Raw genomic sequence first — 15,161 nt, 5'->3', positions numbered from 1 at the left:
AATCCCTTCATTTTCTCACAACTGTATTAAATCTATAGAAAAATATTGAAAAAATGGATAACATTTTTTGTATGTGTGCTCCAGTTCTGGTGTTTCAACTCAGGGCCTATCTCATGTCCCTAAGCTATTTTGCTCCTGGCTAATGCTTTAACACAATTCAATTTCCTGCTTTGTGGTAGTTAGTTGGAGATAAAGTTCTTATGAACTTTACTGTCCCAGCTGGCTTCAAACTTCACAGATCTCAGCTTCCTGAAGGGCTAGGATTATAGGTATGAGCCACGAGTGTCTGGCAAAGATGGATCCCATAACAACACTGTTTATTCCAGTCCTTAAATATGCTGTATCTTTTCAAATAAGTTTTTTCAATTAGATTTAATTGACAAAAACATTTATGTATTTATGTCATACAAAATAATGTTGTGCTATATATTGTATTATTGTGTTATTATAATGAACTAAAATAACAAAGATAGGTTGTAAGCAAATGAAAAGATCATGAAAACATTAATGCAGAAAAGACAAGATCAATGGTTCTGTGAGTAATGATTGTAACTCTAGGACTGATTGGGAACGTTCTAAGAATAAGCAATTCTATGGGTTATGTTCTGCACTTTTCTATAGTTCCTTATTATTTCATCCTTATATTGCTTCCTGATCTCAGAATCTTTATGATAAATAATTTCAATTTGTCTCATACATGTGTTTGAAATATACTTCCTTTTTCTTTTCCTTTTTAGTTTTTTTTAACCTCATGATTTGCATTAGTTTCTGAACATTAGATAAAATAATATTCTCTCCTTGTCTTGCTAGTCTGGCCTCACAGAGAAAGATCTTTCACCAATCCATTCATTCATGTATTCAAATGCTCCACTCAGATCTTTGCATTGTCTTTATTTTGGTAGCCTCTAGAAGATTAGTATGTGTTAAATCCTGTCAATATATTGACACAGGTAAAACAGAAGCCAGACAGGCCCAATGCATCTTGGGAATGTTAGGTGTTAAGTGGATGTTGCTGTTCATTTTTTTTCTTTGTGATGGACCTGAGAGCAGACACATATCTCCCACTCTGTCTTCATTAAATGGAGGACAGGATGTGTGGTAAATGCCTGAACTCTCATTCAGACTGCACTCTCTGATCCTGAGGGGATTCCTGCTGCTAAGTGCTGTTGTGAGTTTATTCTTTGTTTTATGGGATCTAGAGGAACTTGGCATTTCCTGCAGAGTCCCATGAGTTCCCATTGCAAGATAGTTAAGGATGCAGTACCTTGAATAAGGAGACATAGAAATTGAAATGCTGGATGGACAAATTCCTTCCAGGAAAAATGATTAGTATCTCAGAGTATATTACTAGGATGAGTTAGGGGAGAAAGTAAAACAATGTTGGAGTCCTACTCAATCTATAGAGTTCTTGTGTTTCTTTTCCTAATTAATTATGCAATACAATTTCATGAGAATCCTGGCCATCAGATACTCACTGGAAGAACGTACAGGAAGATAGTTTACAAGGACAAGTAAGAGCTGGGCTATGTGTTTCCGCTCCTTTCTCTCCTCTTCTTTCCCAGAATGTAGTCCACAAAATTGCTTGCATACTTCACCTCTTTTCTGTCATTTACAGAAATTCAAACAGCCAGGCACTACTGGCTCATGCCTGTAATCCCAGCTACTCAGCAGGCTGAGATCACCATTCAAAGCCAGCCCAGACAGGGAAGTTCATGAGATTCTTAACATCAAATAACTACCAGAAAACAGGAAGTGAGACTCAAAGTAGTAGAGAACTAGCCTTGAGCAAAAGAGTAGCAACAGCACCCAGGCCCTGAGTTCAGGCCCCAGGCAGACAAAAAAGGAGAGAGGAGCAAGAGAGAGCGAGAGAACGAGAGAGCGAGAGAACGAGAGAGCGAGAGCGAGAGCGAGAGAGAGAGAGAGACAGAGAGAGAGAGAGAGAGAGAGAGGGAGAGAGGCACACACATACAGAGGCACACACACACAGAAGCACACAGAGAGAGACAGAGAAACAGAAACAGAGAGACATATCTAGTCTCATTCACTCTCAGAACTAGTAAGCTTTGAATTCAGACAACAAATCAGAATACAAAAGTTGGGACACCCAATTCATGACAAACTCTACCCAGGAGGAGTTGTTAGAGTGGAGTGGATATCAAGTAGACTGGAGAAAACGGTGAAAATGAAGTGAAATCATATGGAGGAAGCTCGAGCGAGGAGTGCTGAGTGGTCCCTCAGCCAGGCTCCCACATGTCTACACTACTTGTTGGCTAAGTTAACTTTCAGATGCAGACTAGGTAAAAGTACATTTTTTTAAAGCAACATTATTAGCAGAATACATTGACAATCCCTTTCTCAACAGAAAACGCCAGTTGTAAATGCTAGCCCCCTAAATACCTTCATCCCCAAACATGATTTCCCAGAAGAGGGTTTATGCTTCCACATAAAATTGCTAATGTCTGTGGTCTGTGGTGACTCTGACAAGCCTGGTCCCTTCTGTGCAAATAGGTAAAACAGGACAATTCTAGTGCAATGTGTGTGATCCAAATTCTCCTCCTGTTATCTTTATGGCACAATGTTAATGTGGATGTTTTCTCAGGTGTCCAGTATGAGGGGAATTTTCTCTGAAAGGAAATGGATCCATTGTTATAATTTCAGGCAGCATCCATAGGTAGTGGAAGAATAAGAAGTCTTCTAGCCCAACATGTTGTTATAGCATTCTCTGAGATGTTCATTTAGTTTTGTAATCTCAGCCCTACTGCATTATGGCCGACCCACTTTTTACAGCTTCTTATCATCTTCAAATGGCATTTGTAAAACACATGTGCCTCTAGATGCTTTCAGGTACTCTTGCATAGTGTCTGCTAATATTGATTGCCTCTGCTTGTTTTCACAATGACTAGCATCCTAACTGGGTCTTAACTAAAGCAGACTTCTTCTTGTTGTTGAAGCTGCTCTTCCTAAAGTAACATAGACCTGATCATCAATTTGGTTGTTAAATACAAAACCACTTAGTTTTTCCATAAGTCAATCTTTAATCTTGTTACATAAAAAGTTGCTTAATTACCCGATCATATTTTTGCCAATAAATCATTCCTTGGGCTCCTCCTATGAATCCTTTAATTAAAAAATTATGAAGATTTTGAGTTCAGTTAATTTTTACACAGGTGCCTTGTATCAAGTGAAAGGTAGTGAGATATTAAAGGACTTCATATCCTTCATCTCTTTATACATCAAAGCTTTTTCAGAATTATACAGAATATTAAAAGTTTTAAGGGTGAAATCATTTCTGTCATGCAAACCTAAAATGAATGTAGACAGAGATTTTTTTTAAACTTGAATAAGATGAAACAGAAGTTACAAAAACACTTCAAATGAGAGAATCCCAAAAGCACACCCCCCACACACATGTGTGTGTGTGTGTGTGTGCGTGTTTATGTATATACTGTATGTATATATACATACACATATGTATATAATAAAATTGGTACGCATTTAAGATCTAATAGCTTTTTAATGGGTGGTACGTTTTTCATCTCTACCTCTCAAAATCCACCTCATCATTACACACAATCCTGGGTATAAAAAACATTTTCCTACCGTTAGAATTACTGAAAAAATAGCTTAAATGAAAATGAATCTGTAGAGCTCTATAGAAACAATAATGAACATCACCAAGCAATATTTCACAATAATTTTCTAAGTCTTTGGTGTTTTTTCGTGGAAAGAAGTTAGAAGCAAGGTGATATGAAAAGGTTAAAGCACATTATATTAATTGTATTGAGTCACTATTGTTCACTTAATGAACAGAGCCAAAAAAGGAAAAATAAAACTACCACTGAGCTTCCATGATAATTAGACTGTGCTAACGTGTTTGCATATTCTGTTTTACTGTGTTTCATTTTCCTCACAGCTCTTATGCTTTTTGCAAAATTTTTAATTTTTTAAACAATCTGTATTGAAGTCATACATCTACCAATACTACCTTTTTTAGAAACAGGATCTATAGAGAAGTGACTGATGTAGATTAAGTTAATAATGTCATTCCAGATTAAGGTATGTCCATAGTCCTTCACATCTTATTTCAGAAAACTTAAAAAAATCTGAAAAAAAGAAATTAAAGCATATTTAAGGAAATGGAGAAACCTTCCATGATCCTAGATTGGAAGGATTAATATCATGAAAATGGCAATACTGCCCAAAGCTATATGTAAAGCCAATGCCATCAAAATCCCAACAACATTCTTCAATGATATAGAGAAAGCAATCCCAAGAATCATATGAAATGATAAAAGACTCTGAATAGCAAACATAATCATTTATCCATAAGAGCTGTGCTGGAAGAATACCAATACCAAACCTCAAACTCTATTACAAACCAGAGTAATGAAAACATCTTGCTACTGGCACAAGAATAGGCCTGAGGACCAATGGAACAGAATAGAAAACCCAGAAATGAACTAACAAACTTATAAGCAACATAATATTTGATAAGGGAGCCAAAAAACAGAATGGAAGAAAAACAGCTTCTTCAAAAATTGTTCTGGCAGAATTGGCTATATACATGCAGAAAACTGAAGCTAGATAATTATGTATCACCTTGCACCAGAATAAATTCCAAATGGATCAAAAACTTCATTGTAAGACCCGATACACTGAAAATATTACAGAATGCATTTTAGAAAATACTAGGGTTCCTAGGCACAGGTCAAAACTTCCTAAGTAAAGTTCCAGAGCCACAACAAATCAAAGAAAGGCTGGATAAATGGGATTGCATTAAAGTGAAAAGTTTCTGCATGACAAAATATATAGTTAACAAGACAAATAGAAAGCCCAGTGAATGGAAAAATATTTTTAATAGTTAAGCATCAGACAAGGGCCTCATATCTAAAATATACTTAGTGCTCAAAAAATACCACCATCCACAAAGGAAAAACAAAAACAATGTTCATTATCAAGAAAACTAACATTAACAAATGTGACCAATAAGAAACACCACTCCAGTGTTGGTAGGAATGTAAACTGGTTTAACCACTCAGGAAAGCATCATGGAGGTTCCTCAAAAGAATAACATAGAGCAACCCCACTCCTGGGCATTTATCCAATAGAGATCAAACTAAGGCCACATTAAAAACAAACAAACAAAAACCCCAGAACAACCATGCTCATTATATTATTTATGATAGTCAAAATATGAAATTAAACCAGATGCCCCTCATTGAACAAATGGATCAAGAAAACGTAGTACATATATGCACAATGGAATTCTATGCTTCTATCAGAAAGAATGATATTGGACCATTCATAAAGACATGGAAAGATTTGAAAAAAAATTGCATTAAACAAAGTAAGCCAGACCAAAACAAACATAGGTTGCATGTCTTGCATGGTTTCTTCCATTGGTATTAATTTGAATATACCTATAATTTACAAATTAATTTAGTGGATAGTAAAAGACAACAAATTATGCTTGGACATGTTAAACAGGACTCTAAATATTTACAGAGTGAGAACTAAGGCAGATATTCTTAGGAGAGGATCACAAAGGCTATAGAGCCTATATGCATATGATTATATAACATTATGCTTATTGAAATAAACCAAGATATGGAAAAAAGAGTATTTTTTGTTATTTTAGATTTTGTTCTTGTTTTTGTCACTGTTTTATATATATATATATATATATATATATATATATATATATATATATATATATATATATATATATCTGTTATGTATTTATCTGCTTTGGGAAAAATAAGGGGGGAAGCACAAAAATGATGAGCCAAAGGGTGAACAAATTTTGCAGTGATACTCACTAGAAACTGTATTAAAAAAATTCCATCCTGACTGCCTTACACACACACACACACACACACACACACACACACACACACACACACAAATGGAAGAAAACAAGGGAAGACATGACACTCTTCAAAAAGAAATGTACTTTTTTGTATATGTTTTTATTGTAAAAATACTGTATAGAGGGTAAGGTAAGGAGTACATTTCCTATCAAGCATTGTTACCTCCTCCTTTGATTTTCCCCTACCATCCCTTCCTCCCCACCTCCCCAATTCCTCCCTCCCCCCACCCCAAGTTGTAAAGTACATTTTCAACATAATGTCTTGTACATCTCATTGTTAAAATGGGTCAACCTGTAACCTTATTTAAATGTTTTGTTATATGGCTTCCCCTCTCCAAATTAGAAAAGTGTGTATACAAGTTGCAGGGCACAGGAATCAAATATAGAGAAAACAGACAAGAAGAATATACAAAGGAAACCAAAAAAATCACATAGTACATTATAAGTACATTAAAAACCATAATAATGTACTTTTTAACCTAACTTATGTAACTGTAACCCCTCTGTCTATCACTTTTATTATAAAATTTTAAAAATACTTATTTTATATATAAAAGGAGAGACAACAACACATAAAGCAACACAACGTGACAGATACACAAGCATAGAAATAATGCCTGTTCAAGCCAATGACTAGTGATTCCAATGGCATCACTCAAATAAAGGCATCACAGTATCTTCCGCAGTTTTCAGAGCCCCAGTTTGTCAATGCTATGATTTTGGACTTCTAGCTTTCAAGTGTGAGTGATAATTTGTGAAAGTCACACTTATAGCTATATTTCTCTTTAAGGTAGGGAAATAAAATGTATGAAAGAATTTGATGCACTTTGTGTCAATTTTCATTAAAATTTTATTGTAAAATACTGTACAGAGAGGTTACAGTTACATGAGTAAGATAATGACTACATTTCTTGTTGAACATTGTTACCCCCTCCTTTGTTTTTCTCCTACTATTTCTTCCCTCCCCACCTCTCACAACCCTCCTCCCTCCTCGAAGTTGTAAAGTTCATTTCCAACTAGTGTCTTGTGAATCTCGTTGTTGCAATTTGTCATCCTGTATCCTTGCTTCAACATTTTGTTATTCCCCTTCCTCCCCAAATTAGATAAATGTATATACAAGACGCAGGATACCAAAATCAAATACAGTGACAACAGGGGATATACTATAGGGAGAAGAACATACAAAAGAAACTAAAAAAATTACATAGTACATTAAAAACAACAACACAGAAAAATTTCTTGTGTCCATATCTTTGGATTCATTTCGTTTAGCATCATCTTATATGGTCATATGTGCATAGCTTTTGAGTTTTTTGCTCATCTGATAAAAATACCCTAAATATACATTAATTATTGTAAATAAGGAAAGCCATGGAACCTATATTTCTTTGGTCCTGGCTTACTTCACTTAACATGATTTTTTCCAGGTCTTTCCATTCCTTAACAAATGGGGCAGTGTTACTCTTTCTGATGGAATCATAGAATTCCTGTGTGTGTGTGTGTGTGTGTGTGTGTGTGTGTGTGTGTGTGTGTGTGTGTGTGTGTGTGTGTGTGTGTTTGTGTGTGTGTGTGTGTGTATCACATTTTCTTGATCCATTCATCTACTGAGGGGCATCTTGATTGGTTCCATATCTTAGCTATGGTGAATAATGTTGTGATAAACATAGTTGTGCTGATAGTTTTAGTATGCCTTGTTTGTGATCATTTGGGTATATGTCCAGAATTGGGATTGTTGGGTCATAGGGGAGCTCTATTTCTAGTCTTTTGAGGAATCTCCATACTGCTTTCCAGAGTGGTTGAACAAGAGAAGCCCAGACCAGATGGATTCACAGCTGAATTCTACAACACCTTAAAAGCAGAACTCATGCAAATACTCCTGCAACTTTTCAATGAAATTGAAAGTAAAAGTTCACTACCAAACTCGAGAAGCCATCATAACCCTCATCCCAAAACCAGATAGGAACTCATCAAAGAAAGAGAACTATAGACCCATTTCTTTGATGAACATCAATGGAAAACTTCTCAACAAAATTGCCAATCAACTTCATCAACTCATCAAAAAAAATCATACACTATGATCAAACACATTTCATTTCAGGAATGTAAAGCTGGTTCAATATATGCAAATCAGTTGATGTAATTCATCACATCAACAAGAGCAAGGATAAGAACCAAATGATTATCTCAACTTAGAAAGAACATTTGACAAGATCCAACACCGCTTTATGATGAAAGCTCTGGAGAAAGTAGGAATCCATAGAACATTAATGTTTTTTTTTCGGGGGGGGCATCTCTTTGAATTACTTTTAGGTTTTTAGTAATCAGATAAGAATTCATTTGAGAAGCAACAATAGTTATACGTTCCTACTGAGAAAATACTACATAACAATAGTTTTCTATTTTAAAATAGTGTTCAGTGTTTAAGCAATTGTTATCATACCAAGTTTATAATTTCAGTTCTGTGAGCTTTAGTAGTTTAATCAAGATCGGAAAATAAAAAAATATATAAAATTTACTGCTATTTATGTTAAATGCAGCAATACAATAGTAATACAATGTAATCATTGGTTTGTTTTATATTTCAAATGATAATATACCACAGAAATAGTTAAATTATAAAGAAAAGAGGTTCTCCTTGGCTCAGTTTTCTGAAGGTCCAAAGCTGAAATATATCTGATAATGGTTTTCTTGCTAATATAGTCCTGGGGAGGTGTAGAGAATCTCAATCAAAAATCAAGGGATCATGTGTGTATTTGTATGTCACTTATTGTTGTTATCTTTAAGTAGTTATTGTTGTTATCTTTAAGGGATTTTGATTTAAAATATTGTTTATGACTCAATATATCTTGAACAATCATTCCTTTCATTATTCTTATAAAGCCACAAGAATTCAGCCAAGAATGCTCCACTCTCAAGACTATATCTAAATTCTGATCAAATCCTCACCACCTTACTTCTAAATACCATAATCACATTTAGCTTCCCCCTCAGTATACTTCAAAATAGGGATTCACTTACAATATATGAAGCATAGGGGTACATTCAAATATCTAAACCACAAGAATTACACACAGACACACACACACACACACACACACACACACAAATTTATGAGAAAAAGAGGTAGATAAAATTGTTAGAATAATTAGAAGACAGGGAGGATGGGAAGGGATGGGAAGGGGAAACAAAGGAGGAGGCTACAATTCTTGATAAGAAATATACTCATTATCTTGCCCATGTAATTGTAACCCCTCTGCAAAGTATTTTCACAATAAAAATAAATAAATAAATAAAATAATTAGAATACAGACTGGTTATCATAAAAAATGTCAAGGAATGCATTTTAGATTGGAATAAGTTTGTATGTCTTTTTGCCATGTGTGTAGGACAGTATGTAGAATTGCCATAAACATATACTTGAGATACAGGAAAAGGAAATGACACAGATAAGCAAGTATAGGATCTGCTTCTCAATTGTAATTTGCATATTTTTTAATATCGCAAGGAATCAAGAACACAACAGGCAACTATTAGGTCCTTTTTTCCTCCTTCTTTTATTATTAAAGAAAAAAGAAATAGTGAGATTGATCAAAAGTCAAATTGTGAGCACAATGCAGTAGCATCAACACTAAAACAGTTGTGGCTTTGACAATGACAACAGTTTCAAAGGCACTGCTTATACTTATCATCTGGCTGTTTAGATGATCCAAACCTCTGGGGAAATTTAATGCAAGAGTCTACAGATGTACTTTTTCCTGTACGGTGCTCACAGATGTTTGAGTATGAAATCTCTGCATTAAGACTCAAAACAAAACCAAGAAACGTAATACATGTTGTTTGCACTGTATCTTCCTATATATATTGGATACAAGACTGAAGTTAGTTACTCAATATGAGCAGATTCACCAGACTGGAGTATGAAGCTTTTATCTTTTGAATACTTTTAAATCTTTTAAATCTTTTTAAATATTAAATATTTTAAATATTTGTATTATCAAATTCAGTTACACTGTGCTCTCATGATTCTAGAACTTCAGATACTCATATAGCCCAAAGTTTTAACCAGACAGACATATTAAACAGATAAAACTAGAAAATTATATATTCCTTAGAAAAATACAACATACTTTTTAATTATTATATTTTTAAAATTCTAGTTTAAGGTGATGAACAGGGGGATTTCAGTTACATAAGTAAGGAAATGAATATATTTCTTTTTAACACTGTTACCGCATCTCTCATTTTCTCCTGCTTACCCGTCTCCCCAAGTTGTGAAGTTCATTTCTAACATAGTGTTTAGTGAATATCATTGTTGCATTAGTTCATCCTTTGTCCTGCTGTTTCTGTGATTCCCTTTCCTATAACGGATCACAAAAGCTTACATACAGGACAAAGAATACAGAAAAATAAAACAGACAAAAAATGAAATAACTGCATATAGGACATAATAAGAACCATTTGGAGTTCATTTTGACATGCTTAAAAATTTATCCATGTCATTTTTGTATCACAGAAAAATTAAAGCATCTGGATACCAACCTTGCTTTGTTGTCTTATTCCTAGCAGCACTAGTTTCACCGGGCATTTGGGTAAGGCTTTTCACTCATATTTTTATATTTTAGGCATGATAGTCCTGTACCACAAAGTGTGAGTCAACACAGCACATATGCTAACTGACAAAGAGCTTACAACTCCTGCTTCTGGCACATATAGCTTCATTCTCCAACTCATATTTACAATGCTAGGATGTCAGGACCTGATTACTGGATAAGCCAACAGCCAGCCCTGGCCTAGGAAATCTGACTCAACCCTTAGAAACAAAGCTACTCATCTATAAATAATATAAAGAAATCCCAGTACATTGGCATTCCTATAGAAGATATACCCCTACTTTATTATATTCCATTGATTAATTATTTGATAGGTCTCATTCTTTTTGGAGTAATTATGAAGATAATTGTCTAGCTTAAAAATCGTTTGATAGCTCTCATTCTTTTTTTGTTTGTTTGTTTTGAGTAACTATGACAAAAAGTCTTATTTAGCTTTAAAATACAGCTTACTAACACTCAAACAGCTTGAAATCTTTCCTTTGATTGTGATTAGAGACCACACCAGCTCCAAGAAGACTAAAATGAAAACAAAACAAAACCAGTAGGTTCTGATAATCTCACTGGAGTAGAATGCAATTTAATTGTACTGTCTTCAATCCATGTGTGCACTGTGGCATCTTGATGTTAGTCTTTTTTTAATGCCTGGAGTTTTTGCAAAAGTGTGTTTAAAATCCCTATACAACTCCTCAGCTGTATCAAAATGTCCTTTCTGCTATTGCATGTCATGAAAATGTTGATAGTATCTTGATCTGGATGCCCAAATAATATCTGCTGAAGACTGAAGTCCCATTTCTAAGAGAGTGAGGCCTATATATCGTTTCAGTTACCTCTCAGAAGCCAGTACAGAGCTGCAAAGATCATCTCCAGGGACTTGTAATGCCATTTCCCTTATTATTGATGCATTGCCTCTGCACATAGGCTTATGCCGGCCTGGCTTCCCAAAGCCTCGCAGGACTTTTTTCAGAACAGTGGACTTCCATCGCTTGCCACATTCTTGAGGTTATAGTCAGCTCCTTTGCACTTAATCTAATCTATAAACTGACTTGTCATTCTTTGAATTCTAGTATCAAAGCCATACTCTCTCTCTCTTTGCCTCAAGAGTATATATAGAGGTATATATAGGACAATCTGAGACAGGTAGTAGGCTAAACAAAAATAATCTTTCCTTCCACATACTACAGAATTGTCCCATGCTAAAATTTACCTCTCACAAAGTTTACTTTGATAAAAAATATTTTCTACAGTCCTGATGACACATAATTCCTGATAGTGATGTCCCATTAGCCTTCTAGACATTCCTGAATATGTTTTATTCTTAGGATAAGTACACCTCAGATTTCTAAGCAAAGAATTGTAGTTTCAAATCATTATGTGGGTTTTTATTTATAACTTGTATAGAATAAGTAGAAGAATAATCACTTTGCTTAGAAAAAATGTCTACAATGCTATGAAATCAAAACCATTTCTTTTCCCTAATAATATGGAATGATCCATCTTCCAGGACTTTGGTGCTTCAACTTCCTTCCAAGTATCAAATTACTTATAGAAACAAAACTCATTCTGTTATTTTCAGTCAACTTCTACTAATGATTGTCTTAGAGATCCTTTACCTAAAGTTACAACTATGATATAGTATAATGTGTTACATCAGATAATATGAGTGATATATATATATATATAAATATATATAAAACTATATATATATATATGGCTCACTGAGACTGGATATATTAACACACATACATATAATTTTCTTGTAGAAACTCTATATTTGTAAATACTAATATAATGCATAGTATAGATATATAGAAGTAGAAAGGCAAAGGATCACTCCTTCCTCTAACAATGAAAAATTCAACAGATAGTTACAGAGTATCAAAAAGTATAAAAAGTAGGTTGCAAGGAAATAGTTCATCTTAGAGCCAAAAGATAAAAACTCAGGTAAGATTACTACTGAAAATTGGCTCCCATAATATCCTCTTCTACTAAAAGGGAAGCAGAGACATAATAAAGATACTAGGTATATTTGAAAAAATCATCATTCAGCTTTGATTTGTACAGGTTTTTTTCTTTTCTTTAGATAGCATTATAAATGACTTTGCCTAGCACTTGCAAATAACTTTTGCAAGAAAATCTGTAATTCTTAATGTCAAATAGTTAATAATTGAGCTTTACTTTGTAAGAAGGCAGACTCTACTTTATTCATTCAAAACTCTTTTCAGAGATAGTTAGGCTTTGTCTCACAGAAACAGTTGATATTATAATTTCACACACAGGTTTAAATATTTTAAACATTCTAAAATAGTTGGGATTTGAATCTTTTGTTTCACAAAGATCTACAGCTAGTTGAAAACAAAATGGCTGGCAAGTTTGAGAAAATATTCAGACAATAAGCTCATGGTTTCAAGAGGTTGGATATCTCTACAAAGCCAGTCACAGTGATTAGATAACATTAGGGTTTTTATACAAAACACATCAGTAAACACTGATACATGTATGAGCCAATTTCATTGAAATTTTAAATATTGGTAATGATGTTAGAATATTATTGGAATTCAATTACTTTCTCCATATGATAAATCATCCACAAAATTTGTATAGCATTAAAGAAACCAAATTTTCTTAGAAAAATAAATAGACAAATGTCTCATAACCATTTTTTCTTCTATACATAAAAACTACTATGAATTTCTCCTTTACACTTTTCAGTGTAGCAATACTGCTGTGAACTGAATCTCTGATAAAAGAAATCTTGTTTCCATTGGTCATGGTGAAGAGATTCCAAACTTTTATTGTAATACACTAGACTGACATTTGTCTCTGCAGGTGTTTTTCAGAAAATATGTGATTGTTTGGACTAGCATTCCCTTGATCAAAGGTAAATATCAAAACAAGATACATTGCAACCTACAAGGGAACTGATAGAAACTAAGTATGCATATATATATATATATATATATATATATACACACACACACACACATATATGTACACACACTTGTGTGTGTGTGTGTGTGTGTGTGTGTGTGTGTGTGTGTGTGTGTGTTCTGAATAGAAGCCCATTTTCTGTTGAAATTGAATAGAGGCCAACTGTAGCCATTTCAGCCTCAGACTTCAAGCTATCCTCAGATTTTAATAGTTAGGACTGGACTGAATTTATGGGTTTCTAAGCAGAATGAGATACTTGGATTAGTCCTGTGTAGATTAGAGGCTTGCCCCTTGCCTGGTGAGTGATGAATTGAGATGCAATTAAGAACTTGGTAATAGAAAACTTTCCTGCAAAGTGGGGCAAAGGCAGAGCTGGGTAGGTTTAGGATTTACTACAGAAGTTATGTTTGAATCATCAGGAATTTCCTACCAGAGTGTAGAAAGGAAGTGGTTTTCTTCATGGTAAAGTCTACAGAAGTAGGAGGTACAAAAAGATACTGGTATAATTAAAATCCTGACACAGAGAGACTATAGCTATTCAGCAACCAGCACAGAGACCTCTTTAAGAACCAAGACATAAACAATGTTTGTGCCTGATTCTGAGGAGGATGACAAGCACTCATTCTACCCTAGCATTCTGGTTCCCAGAACCTAACATCTTTGACATATTTCTATTCAACCAAACCATGTGCCTACACAGCATGCCCAAAATTTAGTAAAACAACCTTCTGCCTTACATTTTTCAAAGCACTACTGGCTTCCCCGCAGTCCTGACAGACCTGGCTACCTCATAGAATCTAGTTAACAATTCAGACTTCAGGAACTGCAGCACACTGTGGTGGCATTTGACCTTGTGCTCATCACCTGGAGACTGCTTAAAGGAATTCCCCAACCATTTGTCTTACATGCACAGTATGCTGTTCGAATAGTATTCATGGACTTTGGAGATGATAACTAAATCTAGGTTCCATATGCCAAATATAGCCTGGCACCAGCTGGTTATAAATCTGTTCTCATCTCTCTGAGGAAATTCTTTTTAAAATTCATGACTTGAAAGAATTCCTTGTACACTGTGCATGTATGTGCATTCTTCGGAAGTTGCATGAGGGAAAAAAACAGTATTTCTTTAATACAAATTAACATTCTTTTAATAAGAAATAAATAGCATAAAGGTATATTTCAGAGGATATTCCTACTTTCAGTTTTGAGCTATGACTGTCTTTCTTAAATTCAGATGCTGTTCTAGGAAGGATTAGACAAGTGCTATATAGAATGCTTTTTTTTTCAGAATTTTTCTTTACTTTGAGTCCAGGATGACTCGTTGTTGCTTGTCTGAGGAATCTTCTTTTAGCTGAAACTTCTTCCTGGGAGATTTATTTGAGTATGAGGAAAATATGAAGGAAGAATTATCTTAAAATAAAATCCCTATTAAATGTTGAGACATAACAAGCTTGCCTTGAAAACTGACCAAAAAGGGAGGAGATATTCTATTGTTCCTTTTATGAGGACAACAAAAGACCTCCTATTTTTTAATGGCTTCAGAACATCAGAGATTGGACATGCCCCAAGGAGATGGAGTTGTATAGCCATAGCAACAACGCTTGAAGTGTCAGCCCATTTATCAATAGAAAAGCTCACCTCAGAAGGTGTAGCTGTCCTAGAAAAGAGCTGCAGAGCTGGGAAGAGGAATATAAATCACAGCCTCTGATGTCTCGTAATTGACTTCTTTGTGACACAAATGCACAGAATGGGGA

This window comes from Dipodomys merriami, unplaced genomic scaffold (genome assembly GCF_024711535.1).
Source record: "Dipodomys merriami isolate MVZ:Mamm:240054 unplaced genomic scaffold, mDipMer1.0.p SCAF_22, whole genome shotgun sequence".
Lineage (NCBI taxonomy): Eukaryota > Metazoa > Chordata > Mammalia > Rodentia > Heteromyidae > Dipodomys > Dipodomys merriami.
The sequence above is the reverse complement of the archived record's forward strand: the minus strand, read 5'-3'. Positions refer to the sequence as shown.